At 47.2% G+C, this 25375-nt stretch overlaps 1 pseudogene; it reads right to left on the reverse strand.

Annotated features, from left to right (window-relative positions):
- Positions 1-25375, reverse strand: part of LOC147119367 (uncharacterized) — a 58843-nt pseudogene continuing 33468 nt past the window's right edge.

The following is a 25375-nucleotide window of genomic DNA, read 5'->3' on the forward strand; positions in this document are numbered from 1 at the left end:
TTTGAAACAAAGCTGATTTATTTCACATATATCCAGAATATTAAACTCCAGCTCAGTTACAGGAGTTAACAACATCAGCAGAAACAAATCCCAACTGTCAGAATGAACATGGTTCAGTCCTGGATGTGATTAACAGCAGCAATAACAGCAGAATCCAACCCCTGCAGTCACTTGTGAGCTCGCTGGTGTCTCAGCTGGTGGGATGACTGAGTGAATCCCTTTCCACAGACCGAGCAGGTGAACGGCCTCTCCCCAGTGTGAACTCGCTGGTGTGTCAGCAGGGTGGATGAATCAGTGAATCCCTTCCCACACTCAGAGCAGGTGAATGGCCTCTCCCCAGTATGTACTCGCTGGTGTCTCAGTAGGTGGGATGACTGAGTGAATCCCTTCCCACACTCAGAGCAGGTGAACGACCTCTCCCCAGTGTGAACTCGCTGGTGACTCAGCCAATGCTTTTTGCTTTTAAATCTCTTCTCACAGTCAGAACATTTAAAAGGTCTCTTATCAGTGTGAACAAGTTGATGTTCCCGCAGGTGGGATGAATGCCTGAATCCAATCCCACACTCAGAGCAGGTGAACGGTCTCTCCCCAGTGTGAACTCGCTGGTGTTTCAGCAGGTTGGATGACTGAGTGAATCCCTTCCCACACTCAGAGCAGGTGAACGGCCTCTCCCCGGTGTGAATGCGCTTGTGTTGCGCCAGGCCAGATGATTGGCTGAAGCCTCGTCCACACACAGAACACGTGTACGGTTTCTCCCCGTTGTGAACGGTGCTTTTTGCTTCCATATTCAGAGGCCGGTGATATTCAGATCCGATGAGTCGAGTGACTCTGTCAGATCTTGACGTGATGTTTGGTTTGAGCTTACTGTCTGTAAATCCTCCTATTCTAATGCCCTGTAAAATTAATTTAAAACAGGGAGCGTGAGAGAGAACCCACAAGAAAACAAAGGCAGGTTGTGTAATTGAGCTCAATGAATCTGGTCATTTGTGGGGCCGGCACTGGAAAAAAGTGACCATGAAAGCTGCCGGATTGTCATAAAAACCCAACTGGTTCACTGATGTCCCTCAGGGAAGGGAATCCACCACCCGGTCTGGGCCGACACAAGACTCTGGCCTCCATGGGAGGAGAGAGAGAGGTGGGAGGGGGAGAGGGAGGGGGCAAAGGAAAGGAACTTTATACATCTGCAACTCGACCAGAACTTTGATAGAACCTCCAAAACCCGTGACCTCCACCACCTAGAAGGACCAGGGCAGCAGGTGCATGGGAGCACCATCATCTCCAAGTTCCCCTCCAAGTCACACACCATCCTGACTTAGACATATTCATCGTTGCTGGGTCAAAATCCTCGAACTCCTTACCTAACAACATCGTGGGAGTACCTTCACCACATGGACTGCAGGAGTTCAAGAAGGCGACTCACCACCCCCTTCTCAACGGGCAACTGGGGATTGGCAATATTTGCTGCTCTTGCGAGTGACGCCCACATCCCAAGAATAAATTAAAACAAATCTGTATATGTAAACTGGATTAAAAGTCTGCACAGAAATACTTGTTCCTAAAACAATACTCTTTTACATTGTAGGGACAATGTCTGTTTAACAACCTAATCTCCCCTAGAATCCACATCCCTTGACAGTCCCACATTGGAAATTGTTGGGTCCTCCTGGGCTCAGGAGTACTGGGGGTTAAACCCAGCAGCTTCTCCTCCATCTCCACTCCAGCTCAATCTGAAGCAACAAAAAGACCTACACAGGCGGCCAGGGACCTACCTTCCGTCAGCCTGCAATAAAACTAAAAGGTACACAGTGGTGTTCCCCAGGGGTCGGTACTAGGACCACTGCTTTTCTTTATATATATTAATGATTTGAACTTGGGTGTACAGGACACAATTTCCGAATTTGCAGATGACACAAAACTTGGAAGTATAGTGAACAGTGAGGAGGATAGTGATAGACTTCAAGAGGACATAGACAGGCTGGTGGAATGGGTGGACACGTGGCAGATGAAATTTAACGCAGAAAAGTGCGAAGTGATACATTTTGGTAGGAAGATCGAGGAGAGGCAATATAAACTAAAGGGTACAATTCTAAAGTGGGTGCATGAACAGAGAGACCTGGGGTATGTGTGCACAAATTGTTGAAGGTGGCAGGGCAGGTTGAGAAAGCAGTTAAAAAAGCATACGGGGTCCTGGGCTTTATAAATAGAGGCACAGAGTACAAAAGCAAGGAAGTTATGATGAACCTTTATAAAACACTGGTTCGGCCTCAACTGGAGTATTGTGTCCAATTCTGGGCACCGCACTTTATGAAGGATGTCAAGGCCTTACAGAGGGTGCAGAAAAGATTTACAAGAATGGTTGCAGGGATAAGGGATGAGGGACTTCAGTTACGTGGATAGACTGGAGAAGCTGGGGTTGTTCTCCTTAGAGCAGAGAAGGTTGAGATGAGATTTGATGGAGGTGTTCAAAAGCATGAGGGTTCTGGACAGAGTAGATAGAGAGAAACTGTTCCCATTGGCGGAAGGGTCGAGAACCAGAGGACACAGATTTAAGGTGATTGGCAGAAGAACCAAAGGCGACATGAGGAAAAACTTTTTTAAGCAGCGAGTGGTTAGGATCTGGAATGCACTGCCTGAAAGGGTGGTGGAGGCAGATTCAATCACGGCTTTCAAAAGGGAATTGGATAAGTACCTGAAGTAAAGAAATGTGCAGGGTTACGGGGAAAGGGCGGGGAGTGGGACCAGCTGAAGTGGTCTTGCAGAGAGCCGGCACGGGCTCGACGGGCTGAATGGCCTCCTTCTGTGGTGTAACCATTCTATAATTCTGTAAAATATTAGAAAGTTTGTTCCACAGAAGCACGGGGTTTATCTGCTTTTATTGATGAATTAAAAAAGTCTCCATTAAAACCTGAGCCAGTGTGTTGTGAGACAAAGAGCCTTGTGTCCAATAAGGGGAATAAAGGCCCACAGCCTCCCCTGGCCCCGGGCCCTGAACAAGGGACTGGAGAAACTCGCTGCCCTGCGGATCAGACAATTGGCCGTCGCTAGTCCCGCCCCTCGGGCTCCCTGATTGGTTGGAGGACCCGCCGCCGGATCGCTCCTCCACCCCGCCCCGCTCGCTCTCTATTGGTCGGCAGCTCCCGTCAATCAGGCCGCGGGCCCGGGTCACGTGGCCTCGAGGAGATCAGGTGAGCCGTCCAACTGACGCCGCTCGGTCCGGGGTCTCGCGGACTCCCTGGTTTTTCTATTTCGCTTTATTCTCTCCCGATCCACCCCTCCCCCCACCCCGCGCGATTCTCCACCCAATCGGAGCAGAGAAAACTCACTTTGCGTCACCGATCGCGACTCTAACCGACACCAAGGCCTTTCTCGGAATGCCCCGCGCCAACTCCGCTCGACAGGATCCGAGTGCGCAGGCGCAGCTCCGAGTGGGGGAGGGGGTTGGTCTCCTCTGGGCATCATGCGCAGTTGTAGCCCTTGGTGACCGGGAGGGGTCGCTGTGCCGGACTTGACCCAAACCGCCGAAACGCCTGCGCATGCGCGGACTCTCAGCTGTCAATCAAGCAACAGCCAGAAGAGGTTGCTGGTGAGGCCAGTGAAGAAAGAAAGAGTTGCATTTCTATAGCGCCTTTCACCATCACCGGACGACCCAAAGCGTTTTACAGCCAATGAAGTACTTTTGAAGTGTAGTCACTGTTGCAATTTACAAAACGTGGCAGTCAATTAGCGCACAGCAAGTTCCCACAAACAGCAATGTGATAATGACCAGATAATCTATCATTTTGTTACATTGATTGAGGGATAAACATTGACTAGGAGACTGGGGATAACTCTCCTGCTCTTTCCCACATTACAACAGTGACTACACTCCAAAAGTACTTCATTTGCTGTAAAGCACTTCAAGACGTCTTGGTGGTCATGAAAGCACTGTATAAATGCAAGCCGATCTTTCTCAAAATAGTGCCATGGGATCTTTTATATCCACCTGAGAGAGCAGACAGGGCCTCAGTTTAACATCTCATCCGAAAGACGCCACCTCTGACAGTGCCGCACTCAGCATTGCACTGGAGTGTCAGCCTAGCTTTATGTGCTTAAGTCTCTGGAGTGGGATTTGAACCTCACAACTTTCTGACTCAGAGGCGAGAGTGCTACCAACTGAGCCACTGGCTGACACTAACGAACAAGTAGTTCTGACGAAAGGTCATTGACCTGAAACGTTAACTCTTGTTTCTCTCTCCACAGATGCTGCCTGACCTGCTGAGTGTCTCCAGCAGTTTCTGTTTTTATTAAAGAAACAAGGGAGTGATTGCTGACAGGAAGAATGTTGGGTCGTCCTGCGCATGCGCACCTCCCTGGTGGCTGAGGCGAAACACGGACTCGCCCCCACCTGAGCTGTGCACGCATACCAGATGTTGCAGCTTCGCATGCGCGCCCGATGTTCCAACTGCGGGGTTTTGTGCGCTGAGCATGCACCTTGTGGACCGATCGGGACGGGCGATTGTGGAGCAGGAGGGAGAGCGCGGGGGCCATGAGGCACATGCGCGGGACTCAGTGTCAACAGAGTGCTTTCTGGAGCACGGGGGCTTGTGGGCATTACAGCCGCCATTAATGCTGATCCTTTCAACCAACCTGTGCAGCAGCTGGGGCCTGAAAACCAGCTTCACTGCCCCTAGGGTCAGAAAGGGGAAAATTAAACAACAGTTTGCCTCTGATCCTTTTCTGAACTCATTTTACAGGGTTATAGAGGTGGACAGTTACAGGCGGGAAGCTCAGACCAAACATCACGTCAAGATCTGACAGAGTCGCTGGATTCATCAGGACCTGAATATCATCGGCCTTTGCACATGGAAGGAGAAAGCAGCGATCGCAGCAATGACAAACCGCACACGTGTTCGGTGTGTGGATGCGGATTCAGCCGATTACCTGACCTGGCGAGACACGTGCACCATCACTCTGGGGAGAGACCGGGTAAAGGTGGGGATGGTGGGAAGAGATTCAGTTCCCCGTCTGCAATAGAAGTTCAACGGCGCAGTCATACCAGGGACAGTCCGTTCACCTGCTCCGTGTGTGGAAAGGGATTTGTTTGTTCATCCCACCTGCAAACACACCACGAATTAATTAGTTAAAGGGTAAGTGCGAGTCATCAAAGAGTGCTGTGAGTTTGGGTAAGAGTGAGAGTTCTTTAATTGTTATTTCTCTTTAAATCATTCTTGATAAGATTACTTTAAGCAGTTTAAGTAAAGGGGAAAAGTTAAATATTTGGGATTCTGTTGGTTTAAGAAGAGTAAAACAAGGTTACACTGCAGTAGGAGTAAATTGGCACAGCAGGCAGTGGAAACCAGCTTTCTAATCAATCAGCAGGGGTGACTCATTTGGCTGTAAACAAACAAACAGTATAAAAAGACCAGTCCTAGTGCGAGCAAGCACTGAGTGCGAGTCATCAAAGAGTGCTGTGAGTTAGGGTAAGTGGGGTGTTAGGTGCTCTTTTCAAACTTTAACTCTGTGGGTTGTAGTTAATAAGGCCTTTCTGGTGCAGAGTGACTGTTGGTAAACCATTTAACTGGTGTAACTAGAGGGATTGATTTAATTTAAATCCAATTTATTAAAGGGGATACTAGCATCTAAAATCGGGCAGAGGGTGTCCATAACTAACAATAAAAAATTTAATTAATTACATAGAATGGAGCAGGTGATGTGTTACTGTTGCGAGATGTGGGAGCTGGTGAACCCCATTGAGGCTCACGGTGATTACGTCTGTGACAAGTGTCTGCTGCTACAGGAACTCCAGCTCCGTGTTGATGAGCTGGAGTCTGAGCTTCAGACACTGCGACACATCAGGGAGGGGGAGAAGTACCTGGACTCTGTGTATCAGGAGGTGGTCACACCTATGAAGTTAAGTAATTCAGATGTAGCCATGGTCAGGGACAGGACGGTGTGACTACGAGTGAGGCAGGTATGGGGATCCAGGAGGTAGAGCTGGAGGAGCCGCAGCCCTTGTTCTTGACCAACAGGTTCGAGGTTCTTACTCCCTGTGGGGACAGGAGCAGGGACTGCAGGGAGGATGAGCAACCTGGCCACAGCAGCGTGGAACGGGGGGCCATTCAAGAGGGGGGAGTAAATAGAAATGTTGTAGTGGTAGGGGATAGTATTATTAGGGGGATAGATAGAGTTCTCTGCAGCCGAGAGCGAGAGTCCCGAAGGCTGTGTTGCCTACCCGGTGCCAGGGTTAAGGACATCTCCTCTGGGCTGGAAAGAAACTTGCAGTGGGAGGGGCTGGATCCAGTTGTCGTGGTCCATGTTGGTACAAACGACGTAGATAGGACTAGGAAACCGGTTCTGTTAAAGGAGTATGAGCAGCTAGGGGTCAAATTAAAAAACAGAACCTCAAGGGTAATAATCTCTGGATTATTACCTGAGCCACGAGCGAATTTAGCATGGACAAATAAAATTAGAGAGTTAAATGCGTGGCTCAAAGACTGGTGTGGGAGAAATGGGTTTTACTTCCTGGGACACTGGCACCAGTACTGGGGCAGGAGGGAGCTGTTCCGTTGGGACGGGCTTCACTTGGCCAGTGCTGGGACTAGAGTCCTGGCGGATGATATAACTAGGGCTGTAGAGAGGGCTTTAAACTAACTAGTGGGGGGGAGGTTCCTAGAGAGCAAATAATAAAAATGACAACAGAGAAGGTCATAGACTTAGGTAGCAGTGGGGAAATTAAAAACCAGAGCGTGTCAGGAAGGGGCAGAAGGTATGGAGTAAAAGGTAAAGTAATAAAAAGGGCAAAAGCAGGAACTAAGTGTCACAAAACATATTTGAAAGTTCACTATCTGAATGCACGTAGCATTCGTAACAAAATAGACAAGTGAATGGCACAAATAACTACATATGGGTATGATCTTGTGGCCATTACAGAAACATGGCTGCAGGGTGACAATGCCTGGGAATTAAACATACCAGGTTATTTAACGATCAGGAAGGACAGGCAGGAAGGAAGGGGAGGTGGGGTGGCTATGTTAATAAAGGAAGGAATCACTGTAATACAGAGAAATGATATTGGGTCAAAAGATCAGGATAATGAAACAGTTTGGGTGGAGGTAAGGAATAATAAGGGGAAAAAAACACTAGTGGGCGTAGTCTATAGGCCTCCGAACAGTTGCAACTCTGTTGGACGGAGTATCAATCAGGAAATAGTTGAGGCTTGTAATAAGGGAGCATCTATAATTATGGGGGATTTTAACTATCATATTAATTGGACAAATCAAATTGGGCAGGGCTGCCTTGAGGATGAGTTCATTGAGTGTATTAGGGATGGGTTTCTTGAGCAGTATGTAACTGAACCGACCAGGGGGCAAGCAACCTTAGATCTGGTCCTGTGTAACTAGACATGATTAATTATATATGTCCCAGTAAACGATCCCCTTGGAATGAGTGACCATAACATGGTTGAATTCCATATTCAATTAGAGGGTGAGTAGGTTGGATCTCAAACAAGCGTGGTAAGCTTGAATAAAGGAGACTATGAAGGAATGAGAGCGGAATTGAGTAGAGTGGATTGGGAAAATAGATTAAAGGGTAAGACGATACATGATCAGTGGTGTACATTTAAGGAATTATTTTACAACTTCCAAAAAATATATATTCCACTGAGAGGAAAAGGGTGTAAAAGAAAAGACAGCCATCCGTGGCTAAGTAAAGAAATTAAGGATAGTATTCGACTAAAAACAAGGGCATATAAGGTAGCCAAATCTACTGGGAGGATAGAGGATTGGGAAAACTTTAAAAGACAGCAAAAAATAACAAAAAGATTGATTAAGAAAGGGAAGATAGATTATGAAAGTAAATTAGCAAAAAATATAAAAACAGATAGTAAGAGTTTTTATAGTTATATAAAAAGAAAAAGGGTGGTTAAAGTAAATGTTGGTCCCTTAGAGGATGAGACCGGGAAATTAATGGTGGGAAATATGGAGATGGCAAAAACACTGAATGAATATTTTGTATCAGTCTTTACAGTAGAAGACACTAAGAATATCCCAACACTGGACAAACAGGGGGCTATGGGGGGGAGGAGCTAAACACGATCAAAATCACTCAGGAAGTGGTCCTCGGTAAAATAATGGGACTCAAGGCGGATAAATCACCTGGACCTGATGGCTTACATCCTAGGGTCTTGAGGGAAGTGACGGTAGGGATTGTGGATGCATTGGTAATAATTTTCCAAAACTCCCTGGACTCAGCAAAGGTCCCGGCAGACTGGAAAACTGCGAATGTAATGCCCTTATTTAATAAGGGCAGTAGACAGAAGGCTGGAAACTATAGACTGGTTAGCCTAACATCTGTGGTAGGTAAAATATTGGAGTCCATTGTTAAGGAGACAGTAACAGGACATTTGGATAATCATAATTTAATAGGACAAAGTCAGCATGGTTTTATGAAGGGGATGTCATGTTTGACAAATTTGCTGGAGTTCTTTGAGGAAGTAACATATAGGGTGGATAAAGGGGAACCAGTGGACGTAGTGTATTTAGACTTCCAAAAGGCATTTGACAAGGTGCCACACAAAAGATTATTGCTTAAGATAAAAAATCACGGGATTGGGGGTAATATTCTGGCATGGATAGAGGATTGGCTATCTAACAGAAGGCAGAGAGTTGGGATAAATGGTTCATTCTCAGACTGGCAATCAGTAACTAGTGGTGTTCCGCAGGGGTCAGTGCTGGGTCCCCAACTCTTTACAATCTATATTAACGATTTGGAGGAGGGGACCGAGTGTAACATATCAAAGTTTGCAGATGATACTAAGATGGGAGGGAAAGTAGTGAGTGAGGAGGACATAAAAAACCTGCAAGGGGACATAGACAGGCTAAGTAAGTGGGCAGAGATTTAGCAGATGGAATACAATATTGGAAAGTGTGAGGTTATGCACTTTGGCAGGAAAAATCGTAGAGCAAGTTATTATCTTAATGGCAAGAAACTGGAAAGTACTGAAGTACAAAGGGATCTGGGGGTCCTGGTGCACGAAACTCAAAAGGTTAGTATGCAGGTGCAGCAAGTGATTAAGAAGGCCAATGGAATGTTGGCTTTCATTGCTAGGGGGATAGAATATAAAAATAGGGAGGTATTGCTTCAGTTGTACAAGGTATTGGTGAGACCGCACCTGGAATACTGCGTACAGTTTTGGTGTCCATACTTAAGAAAAGACATACTTGCTCTCGAGTCAGTACAAAGAAGGTTCACTCGGTTAATCCCGGGGATGAGGGGATGGACATATGAGGAGAGGTTGAGTAGATTGGGACTCTACTCATTGGAGTTCAGAAGAATGAGAGGCGATCTTATTGAAACATATAAGATTGTGAAGTGGTTGGATCGGGTGGATGCGGGGAGGATGTTCCCGATGATGGGTGAAACTAGAACTAGGGGGCATAGTCTTAGAATAAGGGGCTGCTCTTTCAAAACTGAGATGAGGAGGAACTACTTCACTCAGAGGGTGGTAGGTCCATGGAATATGCTGCCCCAAAAAGCTGTAGAAGCTACATAATTACATAAATTTAAAACAGAAATAGATAGTTTCCTAGAAGTAAAGGGAATTAAGGGTTATGGGGAGCGGGCAGGAATTTGGACATGAGTCTAGGTTCGGATCGGTCATGGCCCTGTGGGTAGCGGAGCGGGCCCAGGGGCCGTGTAGCCTGATCCTCCTCCTATTTCGTGTGTCTAATTCTGTTATATTCAAGAGATGGTTCTGTGATAGTAGATTGGCGGTTAGGATCAGATCAGCCATGATCTTATTGAATGGCGGAGCAGGCTCGAGGGGCCGATTGGCCTACTCCTGCTCCTATTTCTTATGTTCTTATGTTCACACTGACGAGAGACCATTTCAGTGTCCTAACTGTTGGAAGCACTTTAAAAGCTCCTGGGATCTGAAGCAACACCAACGAGCTCACACTGATGAGAGACCATTTCAATGTTCTGACTGTGGGAAGAGCTTTAAAAGTGCCGGGGATGTGAAGGAACACCAGCTTGTTCACACTAATGAGAGACCATTTCAGTTTTCTGACTGTAAGAAGAGCTTTAAAAGCCCTGGGCATCTGAAGGAACACCAGCTTGTTCACACTGATGAGAGACCATTTCAGTGTCCTGACTGTGGGAAGAGCTTTAAAAGCCCCGGGGAACTGAAGCGACACCAGATTGTTCACACTGATGAGAGACCATTTCAATCTTCTGACTGTGGGAAGAGCTTTAAAAGCGCCCAGTATCTGAAGGGACACCAGCTTGTTCACACTGGGGAGAGACCATTTCAGTGTTCTGACTGTGGGAAGAGCTTTAAAAGCCCCGGGGAACTGAAGGGACACCAGCTTGTTCACACTGGGGAGAGACCATTTCAGTGTTCTGACTGTGGGAAGAGCTTTAAAAGCCCCTGGGATCTGAAGCAACACCAGCTTGTCCACACTGATGAGAGGCCGTTTAAATGTTCTGACTGTGGGAAGAGCTTTAAAAGCCCCCAGTATCTGAAGCAACACCAGCGAGCTCACACTGATGAGAGGCCGTTTAAATGTTCTGACTGTGGGATGAGCTTTAAAAGCTCTGGGGATCTGAAGCAACACCAGCTTGTTCACACTGACGAGAGACCCTTTAAATGTTCTGAGTGTGGGAAGAGTTTTAAAAGCCCCCGGGAGCTCAAACAACACCAACGCCTCCACACTGGGGAGAGGATATTTGCTTTGAATGTGGGAAGGGATTCACTGAATCATCCAAACTGCAGACACACCAGCTTGTTCACACTGGAGAGAACCCCTTTAAATGTTCTGCCTGTGGGAAGAGCTTTAAAAGCTCTGGGGAGCTGAAGAGACACCAGCGAGTTCACACTGGTGAGAGACCGTTCACCTGCTTCATGTGTGGGAAGGAATTCACTGAATCATCCCACCTGCTGGCACATCAGCTTGTTCACACTGACGAGAGACCCTTTAACTGTCCTGACTGTGGGAAGAGCTTTAAAAGCTCCGGGGAGCTGAAGAGACACCAGCGAGTTCACACTGGTGAGAGAACGTTCACCTGCTTCGTGTGTGGGAAGGGATTCACTGAGTCATCCACCCTCCTGTCACATCAGCTTGTTCACACTGGAGAGAACCCCTTTACATGTTCTGACTGTGGAAAGATCTTTAAAAGCTCCTGGAATCTGAAGATACACCAAAACCTACACACTGGGAAGAGACCATTCACCTGCTCTATGTGTGGGAAGGGATTCACTCGGCCCTCCAACCTGCTGGCACATCAGCTTGTTCACACTGGGGAGAGACTATTTCAGTGTTCTGACTGTGGGAAGAGCTTTAAAAGCCCCGGGGAACTGAAAGAACACCAGCTTGTTCACACTGACGAGAGACCATTTCAGTGTCCTAACTGTGGGAAGAGCTTTAAAAGCCCCGGGGAACTGAAAGAACACCAGCTTGTTCACACTGACGAGAGACCCTTTCAGTGTTCTGACTGTGGGAAGAGCTTTAAAAGCTCGAAGAGCCTTAAGGGACACCAGCGTGTTCACACTGATCATCGAATCTAACAGCACAGAAGGAGGTGATTCGGCCCATCGTGTCTGTGCCGGCTCTTTGAACGAGCTGTTCAATTTAGTCCCAAACCCCAGCTTTATCCCCAGAACTCTGCAAACTAGTCCTCATCAAGTACATGTCCAATTACCGTTTGAAAGTTCCTGTGGAACCTGATTCCAGCATCCTTTCAGATGGTGCGTTCCAGATCTTAACAACCCTCTGTGTGAAAACAATTCTCCTCATTTCCCTCTAGTTCTTTTAGCAACTATTTTAAATCTGAGACCTTTGGTTACTGACCCACTTGCCAGAGTGAACAGTTTCTCCCTACTTGCTCGATCAAAACCCCTCATCATTTTGAACACCTCTATTAGGTCTCCTCTTAACCTTCTCTGCTCTAAGGGGAACAATCCCAGCTTCTCCAGTCTCTCCACATAACTGAAGTCCCTCATCCCTGGTACCATCCTGGTCAACCTCCTCTGTACCCTCTCCAAGGCCTTGACATCCTTCCTAAAGTGTGGTGCCCAGAACTGTACACAAGACTCCAGCTGAGGCCAAAACCCTGCAGCTGTACAAAACCCTGGTTAGACCACACCTGGAGTACTGTGAGCAGTTCTGGGCACCACACCTTAGGAAGGATATATTGGCCTTGGAGGGAGTGCAGCGTAGGTTTACCAGAATGATACCTGGACTTCAAGGGTTAAGTTACGGGGAGAGATTACACAAATTAGGGTTGTATTCCCTGGAATTTAGAAGGTTAAGGTGTGATCTGATCGAAGTTTTCAGGATATTAAGGGGAACAGATAGGGTAGATAGAGAGAAACTATTTCCGCTGGTTGGGGATTCTAGGACTGGGGGCATAGTCTAAAAATTAGAGCCAGACCTTTCAAGAGTGAAATTAGGAAACACTTCTACACACAAAGGGTGGTAGAAGTTTGGAACTCTCTTCCGCAAACAGCAACTGATGCGAGATCAATTGTTAATTTTAAATCTGAGATTGATAGGTTTTTGTTACCCAAAGGTATTAAGGGATATGGGCCAAAGGCGGGTGTATGGAGTTAGGTCACAGATCAGCCATGAGCTCATTGAATGGCAGAACAGGCTCGAGGGGCTGAATGGCCTCCTCCTGTCCTATGTTCCTAGTGATTTGTAAAGGTTTAGTGTAACTTCCTTGTTTTTGTATTCAATGGCCCTATTTGCAAAGCCAAGTATCCCATACGCTTTCTGAACCGCCTCACCAACTTGCCGCGGCACTTTCAAAGATTTGTGAATATGGACCCCCAGGTCTATAGATATGTGAAGAGAAAAAGATTGGTGAAGTCAAGCATAGGTCCCTTGCAGTCAGAATCAGGGGAATTTATAATGGGGAACAAAGAAATGACAGACCAATTAAATATATACTTTGGTTCTGTCTTCACAAAGGAGGACACAAATAACCTCCCAGAGATGTCGGGGAACATAGGGTCTAATGAGAGGGAGGAACTGAATTAAATCAGTATTTGTAGGGAAATGGTGTTAGGGAAATTGACGGGATTGAAGGCCGATAAATCCCCAGGGACTGATAATCTACATCCTAGGGCACTTAAGGAAGTGGCCCTAGAAATGGTCATCTTCCAAAATTCTATAGACTCTGGAACAGTTCCCATGGATTGGAGGGTAGCTAATGTTACCCTACTAATCAAAAAAGGTGGTAGGGAGAAAAAGGGGAATTACAGACCGGTAAGCCTGACATCGGTAGTGCGGAAAATGCTAGAGTCCATTATTTAAAAGATGTAATAGCAGAGCACGTGGAAAACAGTGACAGGATCGGACAAAGTCAACATGGATTTACAAAAGGTAACTCGTGCTTGACTAATCTGCTGGAATTTTTTGAGGATGTAACTGGTAGAATAGATAAGGGAGAACCAGTGGATGTGGTGTAGTTGGACTTTCAGAAGGCTTTCGATAAGGTCCCGCATAAGAGATTAGCGTGTAAAGTTAATGCACAAGGAATTGGGGGCAAGGTGCTGACTTGGATAAAGAACTGGTTGGCAGACAGAAAGCAAAGAGGTGGAATAAACGGGTCTTTTTCTGAATGGCAGGCAGTGACTAGTGGGGTACCGCAGGGATTGGTCCTTGGGCCCCAGCTATTCACAATATATATAAATGATCTAGACGAGGGCACTAGATGTAATATCTCCAAGTTTGCAGACGACACAAAGCTGGGTGGGCGTGTGTGCTGTGAGGAGGATGCCGAGAAACTCCAGTATGATTTGGACAGGTTGGGTGATTGGGCAGATGCATGGCAGATGCAGTATAATGTGGATAAATGCGAGGTTATCCACTTTGGTGGCAAAAACAGGAAGGCAGATTATTATCTGAATGGCAATAGATTGGGAGAAAGGGAAGTGCAACGAGGCCTGGGTGTCCTTGTGCACCAGTCGCTGAAGGTAAGCATGCAGGTGCAGCAGGCGGTTAAGAAGGCAAATGGTATGTTGGCCTTCGTAGCGAGAGGATTTGAGTACAGGAGCAAGGATGTCTTGCTGCAGTTGTACAGGGCCTTGGTGAGACCACACCTTGAGTATTGTGTGCAGTTTTGGTCGCCTTGTCTGAGGAAGGATGTTCTTGTCATGGAGGGAGTGCAGCAAAGATTCACCAGACTGATACCTGGGATGGCAGGAATGACGTATGAGGAGAGATTGAGTCGATTAGGCTTATACTCGCTAGAGTTTAGAAGAATGAGAGGGGATCTCTTTGAAACCTTTAAAATTCTTACAGGACTAGACAGACTAGATGCAGGAAGGATGTTCCCGATGGCCGGGGAGTCCAGAACCAACGGTCACAGTCTAGGGATAAGGGGTAAGCCATTTAGGACAGAGATGAGGAGGAATTTCTTCACCCAGAGATTGGTGAACCTGTGGCATTCTCTACAAAGAAGGCAGTTGAGGTCAATTGATTAAATATATTTGAGAAGGAGTTAGATATATGTCTTAAGGCTAAAGGGAGCAAGGGATATGGGGAGAAGGCTGGGACAGGGTACTGAATTTGGATGATCAGCCATGATCTCATTGAATGGCAGAGCAGGCTTGAGGCGCCGAATGGCCTACTCCTGCTCCTATCTTCTATGTTTCTATGTCCCTTTGCTCTTGCACCCCTCAAAATAATCCCATTTAGATTATACGGCCTCTCCCTGTTGTTTCTCCCAAAGTGCATCACTTCACACTTATCCTCATTTAATTTCATCTGCCTTGTGTCTGCTCATTTCACAGTCTGTCTCTGTCCTCCTGAAGTCTGCTACTACTATGCTCACTATTTACTACATTGCCAAATTTTGTATCATCTGTAAACTTCGAAATTGTACACCTATACCCAAGTCCAGGTCAGTTATATATAACAAGAAAAGCAATGGTCCTAATCCTGACCCCTGGGGGAACCCACTGCATACTTCCCTCCATATCCCTCAGCACTACTCACTGCCTCCTCTCCCTTAGCTAATTATATACCCAAATTACCATCAGCCCTTTAATTCCCTGTGCTTCTCTTTTCCGAGTAAGTCTCTTGTGTGGTACTTTATCAAATGCCTTTTGAAAGTCCATAAGAAATAAGAGCAGGAGTCAGCCATACGGTCCCTCGAGCCTGCTCCACCATTCAATGAGATCATGGCTGATCATCGACCTCAACTCCACTTTCCCGCCCGATCTCCATATCCCTTGATTCCCCTAGAGTCCAAAAATCTATCGATCTCAGCCTTGAATATACTCAAAGACTCAGCATTCACAGCCCTCTGGGGCAGAGAATTCCAAAGATTCACAACCCTCTGAGTGAAGAAATTCCTCCACATCTCAGTCTTAAATGGCCGACCCCTTATCCTCAGACTATGCCCCCTAGTTCTAGACACTCCAGCCAGGGGAAACAACCTCTCAGCATCTACCCTGTCAATCCCCTCAGAATCTTGTATGTTTCAGTGAGATCACCTCTCATTCTTCTAAACTCCAGACAGTATAGGCCCATTCTACACAATCTCTCATCATAGGACAGCCCTCTCAAAGACAGCAGTGGGCAGCGAGGGTCGAGTGCAGACTCGAGCCTCAGTGCGGTTCGGCTCCCCCTGGGGAGTCTGGTGTCTGCAGGGGGAGAGGAGGCAGGAGCAGGGTGTGTGGTGGATGTGGGTGCTCCGGGGAGAGGCGGGGAGTCGGATATCTTGGTGAGCGGGAGGGGGCAGGACGGGGAGAGGGTGCAAGAGACAGGAGCCTTAAAGGGACAGCAGGATGGAATTGGCGAGATAGAGACGTCAGAGGGAAACAATTTAGGTGTGCCATTGTCCCATGGAAAGAGGGAACAGGGTGGAGATGTGGTCGAAGGGAGCGGCACAGTGGGAGAAACTGCGATAGCAGGAGGACTCTCTATGGGAGATGAAGTATCTGACGGGGAGCAGGATTATGTATCTGACGGGGAGCAGGCACAGGGGGTTGCAGAAGAGCTTGAGTGTGAGGAATTAGAGGGGGACAGAAACATGGAAGTCGGGGATGGGGTGGCATCATGTGGAAAGGGAAAGGTTAGTGAGGGGCAGAAGGGGGGAGAAAGGGCAGCTCCTGGGCCCAAACTTAATGCAAGGAAGAGGCTGAAACAGCAGGGAACGTTTAAACAGGAGGTAAAAAGAGCCGGAGGCTGCAGGAAAAAGCAACAGCTGCCCGAGAAGTTGGGAAGGAGCATGTGAGGAGGGAAGAGCCAGAGATTAAATGATGGGGAGATTATTGGGCATACTTCCCTTCTTTGGAGCCATGATTACATTGGTCTCGATTAATGTGAACGGACTGAGGGGTGAGAAGAAATTACAGCAGTTGTTGCAGGGTTTTAAAGGTTCGGACTTATTGTGTCTACAAGAAACCTTTTGGGATGAGGATATCCTAGAAAGAGTTCAGAAGGTTTGGAAGGGAGAGGTGTTTTCAAGTTGTGCAAACAATAACCGTAGAGGGGTGGCTGTTTTGGTGAGTCCGTCCATAAAAGAGAACGTTGTCTTGGTGGACAAGGACACTGAGGGGAGATTTTTATGGCTAAGGGTAAAATTGGAGGGATTTAATTGTGATCTTTTTAATATCTATGCACCGAACGACCATTGCAAGCGTCGTGAGTTTTTTCGGGGGTTATTCACTGAAGTGGCAGAGGTGGAAAATCCTTGTATAGTGGGGGATTTTAATGTATTTTTATCTCGGATGGACATTTCAGCCCAGATGACCTTTAAGGAGGATAACTCCAGAGGGATGATTGTAAAAATGATGGCAAATTTAAATTTGAGAGACTTATGGAGGGACCGGAACCCCATAAAAAGGGAGTTCTCCAGAGCAGGTTGGGTGGGTGATGTTTTAAAACAGAGCCAAATAGATTTTGTGTTAATGCGGGAAGGGTTAAGTTCTGAGGTGATGGAGATTTATTATAAAAAAGTATTTTTTAGTGATCACTCGGCATTGGTTCTTATAATTAGGAACAGCAGAGTTAAGATCGGTTCAGGGGTGTGGATTTTAAACAATCAATACCTGAAAGAAATTGCTTATAAAGAAGGGATTATAAATATAATAAAGAATGCTCGGAAGGAACCTTTGTTCTTGAAAGAAAGAAGAGTTTGGTGGGACAATTTCAAATATGAGGTAAAAGTTTTTTCGGTATGTTATGGGAAAAAGAGGGCGGCAGCTAACCGGTGTCGAGAAGAGAATATAAACAAAAGGTTTACGGATGTCTGTAAAGCAGTTGACGGAGGGGATAAGGGAGCTGAGACTAAGTTCCGGGTGCTAAAGGAAGAGTGGGAATTATTGCAAGCTGAAAAATGCAAGGGGGCCATTCTCTGTGCAAAGGCTAGAGATGCATTGGAGGGCGAAAGATGCACTAGATATTTTCTAGAGCAAGAGAAGCTGCAACAGAGATTATCATTAATTGGAGAATTGAAGGTTAGGGAGAAGATCATTCATGAAAGTGGGGAGATTTTAGAGGCGGCTAGCAGCTTTTATCAAGAGTTATATACAAAAGAAGACATTTCCAATTTGGCGATGGAGAAGGTTACTGCTTTTATTGAAAAGGGTTTAAAGGAGGATGAGAGAAGCACGTGTGACAAAGAAGTAGGATTAACGGAAATAAAAGTAGCAATAAGTGGAATGAAGAGGGGGAAAAGCCCAGGGTCCGATGGACTAAGTGCAGAATTTTATAAAGAATTTTTCGAGATTTTAAGTCCATTGCTTTTAGAAGTTTTTAAGGAAATTAAAATTGAGGGAAGCCTGGCCCCATCTGTGAGGAGAGGTATCATAAGCTTAGCTTATATAAAAATAAAGGGGATAGACGGGATCTGAAGAATTGGAGGCCCATCACATTATTAAATGTGGATTATAAGATCTTGGCGAGGGTTATGGCAAATCGTTTGAAGGAGGTGTTACCGGAGATAGTTTGGCCCTCTCAGTCCTATGGAGTCATAGGCCAGGACATCGCAGACTCTGTGGTCTCAATCCGAGATGCGATAGAGCTCATGGAAGAGAGTGGGAGGGAGGCTTATGTATTAAAGATAGATCAAGAGAAAGCCTTTGATAGGGTCTCTCATGAGTTTTTATTGAAGGTTTTGGAAGCATTTGGTTTCCAGGAAAACTTCATTCAGTGGATAAGGATTTTTTATTCGAACATATTTAGCTGTGTTAAATGTAATGGTTTCTTTATCCAAGTATTTTCCGATACAGAGATCAGTGAGACAGGGTTGTCCCCTGTCCCCATTGTTGTACACATTGGTAGCAGAACCATTAGGTTACATGATGCGAAAGAAACAAGGTGTAGTTGGGATTGTGGTCCCCAGTTCTGGGCTGGTGTCGGTGATACACCAATATGCAGATGCCACAACCTTAACATTGAGAAATGGAGAGTCAGTAAGGAAAGCTATGGATGTGGTGGAGGAATATTCACAGAATCACAGAATCTACAGTGCAGTTAGAGGCCATTTCAGCCCATCGAGCCTGCACCGACACATATCCCACCTTATCCCCGTAACCCCACGTATTTAATCCCCTAACACTAAGGGTCAATTTATCATAGCCAAATCAACCTAACCTGCACATCTTTGGACTGTGGGAGGAAACCGGAGCACCCGGAGAAAACCCACGCAGACACGGGGAGAATGTGCAAACTCCACACAGACAGTCACCCGAGGCCAGATTTGAACCCGGGTCCCTGGCGCTGTGAGGCAACAGTGCTAACCACTATGCCACCGTGTAGAGCTTCAGGAGCCAGAGTGAATTATAGTAAGTCCCAATGCCTGGTTGCAGGGAGGGATAGGGGGGAATGGTTGGGGGAATGTCCCTTTAAGGTGGTGGAGGTTTTGGAAGTTCTGGGGGGTGCATATGGGTTGCAAGAAAGACAGGGATGAAGTGGATCGATTAAATTGGGAACCGAAGGTTATGAAAATTAAAAAGATTTTGGGAAGATGGGAAAGAAGGTGGTTGAAAGTGCAAGGAAGAGCGACAGTGGTGTCTGCTCTCTTGCTATCTAAGCTATGGTACTTATTGACGGTGGAGGATATTCCTGAGTGGGTGGAAAAGTCCATCCGAGAGGCTTGTGTGAGGTTTTTATGGGAAGGGAAACCAGCCTTGGTGGCTTACAATACCATCATTGGACGGAGAAATCAGGGAGGACTCAATTTCCCAGATATTGACTTGAAGAAGAAATCCTTTAGAATCAAATGGGTGAAGAGATTTCTTCAGAAGTCAAATACAAGTTTTTGGAAGAGTTTTGAGCATTTTTTAAAACGAAGTGGGATAGGAGGGCAGGGGATATTGTATATGGAATACAATAATATGTTTTTGAAATCGATTAAACTTCTCCCTAGGTTTTATAAGGGGGTTGTAGAGACTTGGGCCCAATTTTTAAAGAGTGTGCAGTTTATGCCCAAGGGGGCTGAGGAATTTTTAGAACAGCCTTTATTTTTGTACAACATCGAAGGAGAGGTTTTATTTAATCAAGCTTTTATAAAAGCTGGGATTATATCGGTGAAAGATGTATTATACGAGGTGATTCCAGGTTGGTTGCCAGAAGCGATAGTGAGGGACATGGTGTGGGAGGAGGATCAGGAGGTAGAAGGAAAAGCAATAGGAATCATGTATGAGAAGATTGTGAGGGCAATGCCACAGGATTGGATGGAAGAAATAAATGCGGAAATCTCCAAAGGAAGTAAAATGTGTCCTGCTTTTCCAAGCTTTGTACTGGAGAAAGGGGGAGAGTTAGTCCAATTTGACAACTGTAATACTCGAGATTTCTATGAGGTATTTAAAGAATGGAGATTCAAGACACCTGCTGGTCAGGAGTTTTGGCAGAGTATATACCCACAGCTGGACTTCAACAGGATTTGGAAGGGAGTGTGGGCGAATTTTAAATGCCCAGAATAGATTGAACTGGATTTCAAATTGGCTCATAACCGGATTTTTCCCATGACTGTCTTGTTCAAGATTGGACGAGTGGAGGCGGCAACTTGCCCAATGTGTGGGACACGGGATGAGACTCTGTCCCATTTACTGGTGTTATGTCCGCAGTTAAATGACTTTAAGTACTATGTTCGACAGTTGTGTGAAGCTTTTTTGCTGGGTGGGGACCGAAGAGCGAGAATGGGAATCCCGTGGGACTCAATTTTGAGATGGGGATTGCAGGAGAGTCTGCCAGAGTCTAGCGGAGCAGCAATTAATTTAATGTTCAGTTTGGCTAGATTCGTGATTGTGCAAAGAAGGAATGCTCTGTTTTTTAAGGGGAGGAGAATATTTAAAAGAGTATTTTAAATATAAGCTAAAAGATCATTATAAGGCTCTGTGGATGTTTTATACAGAAAGGAATTTAAGGATAGTATTTTACAACCAATTTTTAAAGTACAATCGATTAATATATGTTACAGGTGACATATTAAACTTTAGGTTTTGATGTTAAAATGTGGTGGCGGAATGGCTGTGCAGAGTGGTGGAATTGATTTGTATCATACAATGTAATGATCACAATGTTGTAAATGTTCTTAATGTTTAATAAAGTATATTAAAAAAAAAGTTGGTAGCACACTCGCCTCTGGGCCAAAGGGTTGTGGGTTCAAGTCCCGCTCCAGGGACTTGAGCACATAAAGCTAGGCTGACCCTCCAGTGCCGTGCTGAGGGTGTGCTGCACTGTCACAGGTGCCGTCTTTCAGATATTAAACCAAGGCCCCGTCTGCCTTCTCAGGTGGATGTATAGGATCCCATGGCACTATTTCGAAGAAGAGTAGGGGAGTTATCCCTGGTTTCCTGGCCAATATTTATCCCTCAACCAACATAACAAAAACAGATTATCTGGTCATTATCACATTGCTGTCTGTGGGAGCTTGCTGTGTGCAAATTGGCTGCCGCATTTCCCACATTACAACAGTGACTCCACTTCAAAAAGTACTTCATTGACTGTAAAGTGTTTTGAGACGTCCGGTGCTACTCTCTTCCTTTTTGATGCTTTTGATTTAATTATTAAAAATTTAAGAAATTATTGCAGTGACCAAGGCTGTCTCTGAAACTGCAGGAAATGTGTTTTTAAATAATCTTCTTTAGTGAAGCTGCTGTGGCTCTGGCCCTTTGCCAGGCCCGCTGACTGTGGCCCCTCTCCCAGATTCCAGCCCCAGCTCTGTGCTGACTGTGGCCCCTCTCCCAGATTCCAGCCCCAGCTCTGTGCTGACTGTGGCCCCTCTCCCAGATTCCAGCCCCAGCTCTGTGCTGACTGTGGCCCCTCTCCCAGATTCCAGCCCCAGCTCTGTGCTGACTGTGGCCCCTCTCCCAGATTCCAGCCCCAGCTCTGTGTTGACTGTGGCCCCTCTCCCAGATTCTAGCTCCAGCTCTGTGCTGACTGCGGCCCCTCTCCCAGATTCCAGCCCCAGCTCTGTGCTGACTGAGCTGCTCTCACCTGGGGACAGCGCGTCACAATCGGCCCCAGCGCACCTGAGCTGCTCACCAGGCCCCGCCCCCTTGCTGCGCCGCCATTGGTCGGAGAACCCGCCACCTGCTCGCTCCGCCCACCTCCGCCCCGCTCTTCCTATTAGTCCGAGCTCCCGTCAATCACCCGGGCAGTGTGAGCTGAGCATGCGCGGACCTTGGCAGCAGCTGCTGACACATCAGGTGAGAGAGCTCAGGGAGCGGGTTCATAAACCCCGGGGCAGGCTGCGAGATTCTCAGCAGCTCGGCTCTGCTCGGTGCTGTGTGAACGGGCTGCTCCACACCCCGGCTGCTCACGGGGAATGCCAGTGCGGAGGGCCCAGTGCAGAAGTCCCAGGGTGGAAGAGCCAGAGGAGAGTGTCCTAGGCGGGAGGCCCAGCACGGAGGACCCCAGGCGGGGGGTCTAGGGCGGAGTGGCTGGTCGCCAGAAGCGGAGTCGGGAGATGCTGTGGGTGAGCATGCTGCACAGTTTCTAAAGTTGAACAACGGTCTCCGGCCCGAATGAGTTCCAGCGGCCCCGCCTGTGCTCCGTTTGGTGGCAGCTGTGAGGCTTTTTCTCGGTGACGGGGCCGGTTTGTGCGCTGCCATTTTGGTGGAGGAAAGACAGACTGTTTCCATCTATAGTATGGTGCTTGAGCGGCCATAAGATGGGAAAGGAGAACGGAATAATAGGAAAAAAGGAAAATAAAAGAAAGATAAAAGGCAAAACAAAGTAATATCGGCAAGGAATAATGAATGTCTTGATGGCCGGGTCCTGTGAGTGATAACAGCAAGAAGAAGGGAATTTGAGTAGTTGTTTTCTTCTTTTACGGGATTTGAGAAAGTGGTCGGCTTCTTTTCTGTGGAAAGGTTGAAGACTGTGGACAAGGATCATGACATTATATGGTTGGATAACATCAAGTGAAGACGAGGAGTTATTAGAGGGCCAATAGGACTGGCGTAGAACTGGTATTTACTTGGTTTGTTGAAGAAGTTTCGGGTTTCTGGTTAATAGTATTTACTTGAAGTTTTAATTGATTTCTGATATGGTTATGGGACTTTGTATATTGTGGTGTTATTTCGTGTTAAAGCCTTCCTCAATGTACGGACGAACGAACGCTCAACTGTGCGCACGCATGCGGACACAAATAATATGCACGCATACACAATGGAACTTACGTTCGACCGAATGGTCTTCGCTCCCCAGGATGAAGGCCGGCATCCTATTGGGTGAGCGTGAGGCCTGTCTGGATGGATGAACGAACGCACGCAGGTAGACAAATGACACACACGCACGCTGACATGCACAATGGAACTTACGCTTGAGTGAGCGAACGAACGAACGGAAGAATGAATGACCGAATGATTGAGCGATGCCAGTAGGACTGGCGTATAGGGGTTCTTTCTTTTCTTGGTTTATTAAATAGTGGCAGTTTGTACTGTAAACATTATTGATTTACCTGTAAAATTTATTATTGTATTTATATTGTTGACCATAAAGCTTTTTTTTGAGGCTTTATCCTTTTTATTGTGGTCAATGATTGTAATGGATTTACGATGTAATTGATGAGTTGTTTCAGTTATACTTGAATGTTAAAATTTAAAAAAATGAACCCCGGGGGAACGCGGACCGCTCACACCCCGAGCTCAGGGAGCGGGTTCATGAACCCCGGGGGGACGCGGGCCGCTCACACCCCGAGCTCAGGGAGCGGGTTCATGAACCCCGGGGGGACGCGGGCCGCTCACACCCCGAGCTCAGGGAGCGGGTTCATGAACCCCGGGGGGACGCGGGCCGCTCACACCCCGAGCTCAGGGAGCGGGTTCATGAACCCCGGGGGGACGCGGGCCGCTCACACCCCGAGCTCAGGGAGCGGGTTCATGAACCCCGGGGGGACGCGGGCTGCACACACCCCGAGCTCAGGGAGCGGGTTCATGAACCCCGGGGGGACGCGGGCCGCTCACACCCCGAGCTCAGGGAGCGGGTTCATCAACCCCGGGGGGACGCGGACCGCTCACACCCCGAGCTCAGGGAGCGGGTTCATGAACCCCGGGGGGACGCGGGCTGCACACACCCCGAGTGCGGCCCCTGGCCCCATTATTAAAACATTCAACATTATCTGCCTCACACACACCCGGGGTGGGCATCAGGCCCCGACCAAGAGCCTCCGGGCCGGGCGTTTGCCCCGAGCGGGGCGGCAGCTGCGGGGCTTTCTCCCGGTGACAGGCCCGCGGTTAACGGCCGCCATCTTGAGAGGCTCAGGGCCAGCAGGGCGCATGCGCGGCCCCCTTGGCCAGGAACCAGGAGGAGAGAATCTTGTCAATTTCTATCCTGGACTCACAGTGATGGCTTTTGTAAACTCCTTTTACAGGTGGTGAGAAGGGCAGCATTTACACACCGCAAACTCAAACCAAACATCACATCAAGATCTGACAGAGTCACTCCATTCATCAGGACCTGAATATCATCCGCCTTTGAATCTGGAAGGAGAAATGTTTGTCTGTTCTGTCTGTGGGAAAAGATTTCAAACATCAGTGTGACTGGAAAAGCACCGAGACACACACACCCGAGTGAGAGTGTTCCATAGAAACATAGAAGATAGGAGCAGGAGTAGGCCATTCGGCCCCTCGAGCCTGCTTATTCAATGCTGTGGTGTATGTGCCTTTAAGAGCAATTATGGTGTATGTGCCTTTAAGAGCCCCAGGTGTACGTAATGCCGGTAATTGCCACTTGGGCTATATAAGCCTGTGTATTGTGTATATCCTTTAGAAACCCCCCCCCAGACTTGCTTAGTAAATACCTATGAACCAACTCCTGTCTTCAGTGTCTTTATCTACACACGGACACTACAGTGGCGACGAAGTGGAAACGGACTTACCTGCAATTCGGCAGCACCTCAAGGACATCGATTCCTCCAGCGTCCAGAAGACTCAAGGAAGTAAGAGAAACTGTGGTTTCACCAGCTGGCCAAGCTGGTGACAGGTACTGCGCTAATCCTTCCTGGGCGTCAGGCTGGAGCTCCAGCGGCGGGTTCTGCAGCTGAGACAGGCAGCGAAATCAGAGGCAAGCAATAACGGACTGGGAGGGTGCACTCGAGAGACGGCCGGCGCGGCAAGCAGGTCAGCGTTTAGACCTCCGTCGGGAACGAGTCTCCAACAGTGAATAAACGGAAACCACAGTAAAGCAGCGTTGTTATTGGTAGCAGCAGCGGGAAAGCGCGGGAAGCGCCATATCGTTGCTACAGAGAGAGAAAAAAAGCGCGGGAAGCGCCATATCTTTTCTGAAATGCCTAAATCTAGTAATATTGAGGCTTTTGATGGCGAAATAAAAGATTGGACCACATACGTGGAAAGAGTAGAGGTTTATTGCACTACAAATGGAATAACAGATGAAAAAAAAGCTTCAGTACTTCTGAACTTAATGGGCGCGAAGGCATACGGGCTGTTACGAAATTTAATCACTCCAGCCAAACCAAAGGACAAGACTTTTAAAGAAATTGTTGATACCCTGCAGGAGCATTTAAACCCAACACCGCTGCTGATAGCGGAACGATTCAAGTTCTTCAAGAGAAATCAACACAAGAATGAAAGTAACGCTGATTACCTAACCGAATTAAGAAAGCTATCAAAGTACTGCCAATTCGGAGCAGGACTATCGGATTATCTTCGAGACAAATTTGTTTGCGGTCTCTTAAGTGAAGGAACACAAAAAAGACTGCTTTCTGAAAAAGATTTAACATTGGACAAAGCTTTCAGTATGGCTGTATCATACGAAGCAGCAGCAAAAGGAGCTGCAGAGATACAACAAGAGACACAGGACTTCGGCACCCATAAAATGACACAGGAGTTCGGAAGATGTTATCGCTGCGGCAGATCCACCCATAACCAGAGGGACTGCTGGTTCAAGGGCAAAGCATGCAGGCAATGTGGTAAGAT

The sequence above is a fragment of the Somniosus microcephalus genome, chromosome 4, assembly GCF_052327205.1.
Source record: "Somniosus microcephalus isolate GS21.2 chromosome 4, FLI_Smic_1.0, whole genome shotgun sequence".
NCBI lineage: Eukaryota > Metazoa > Chordata > Chondrichthyes > Squaliformes > Somniosidae > Somniosus > Somniosus microcephalus.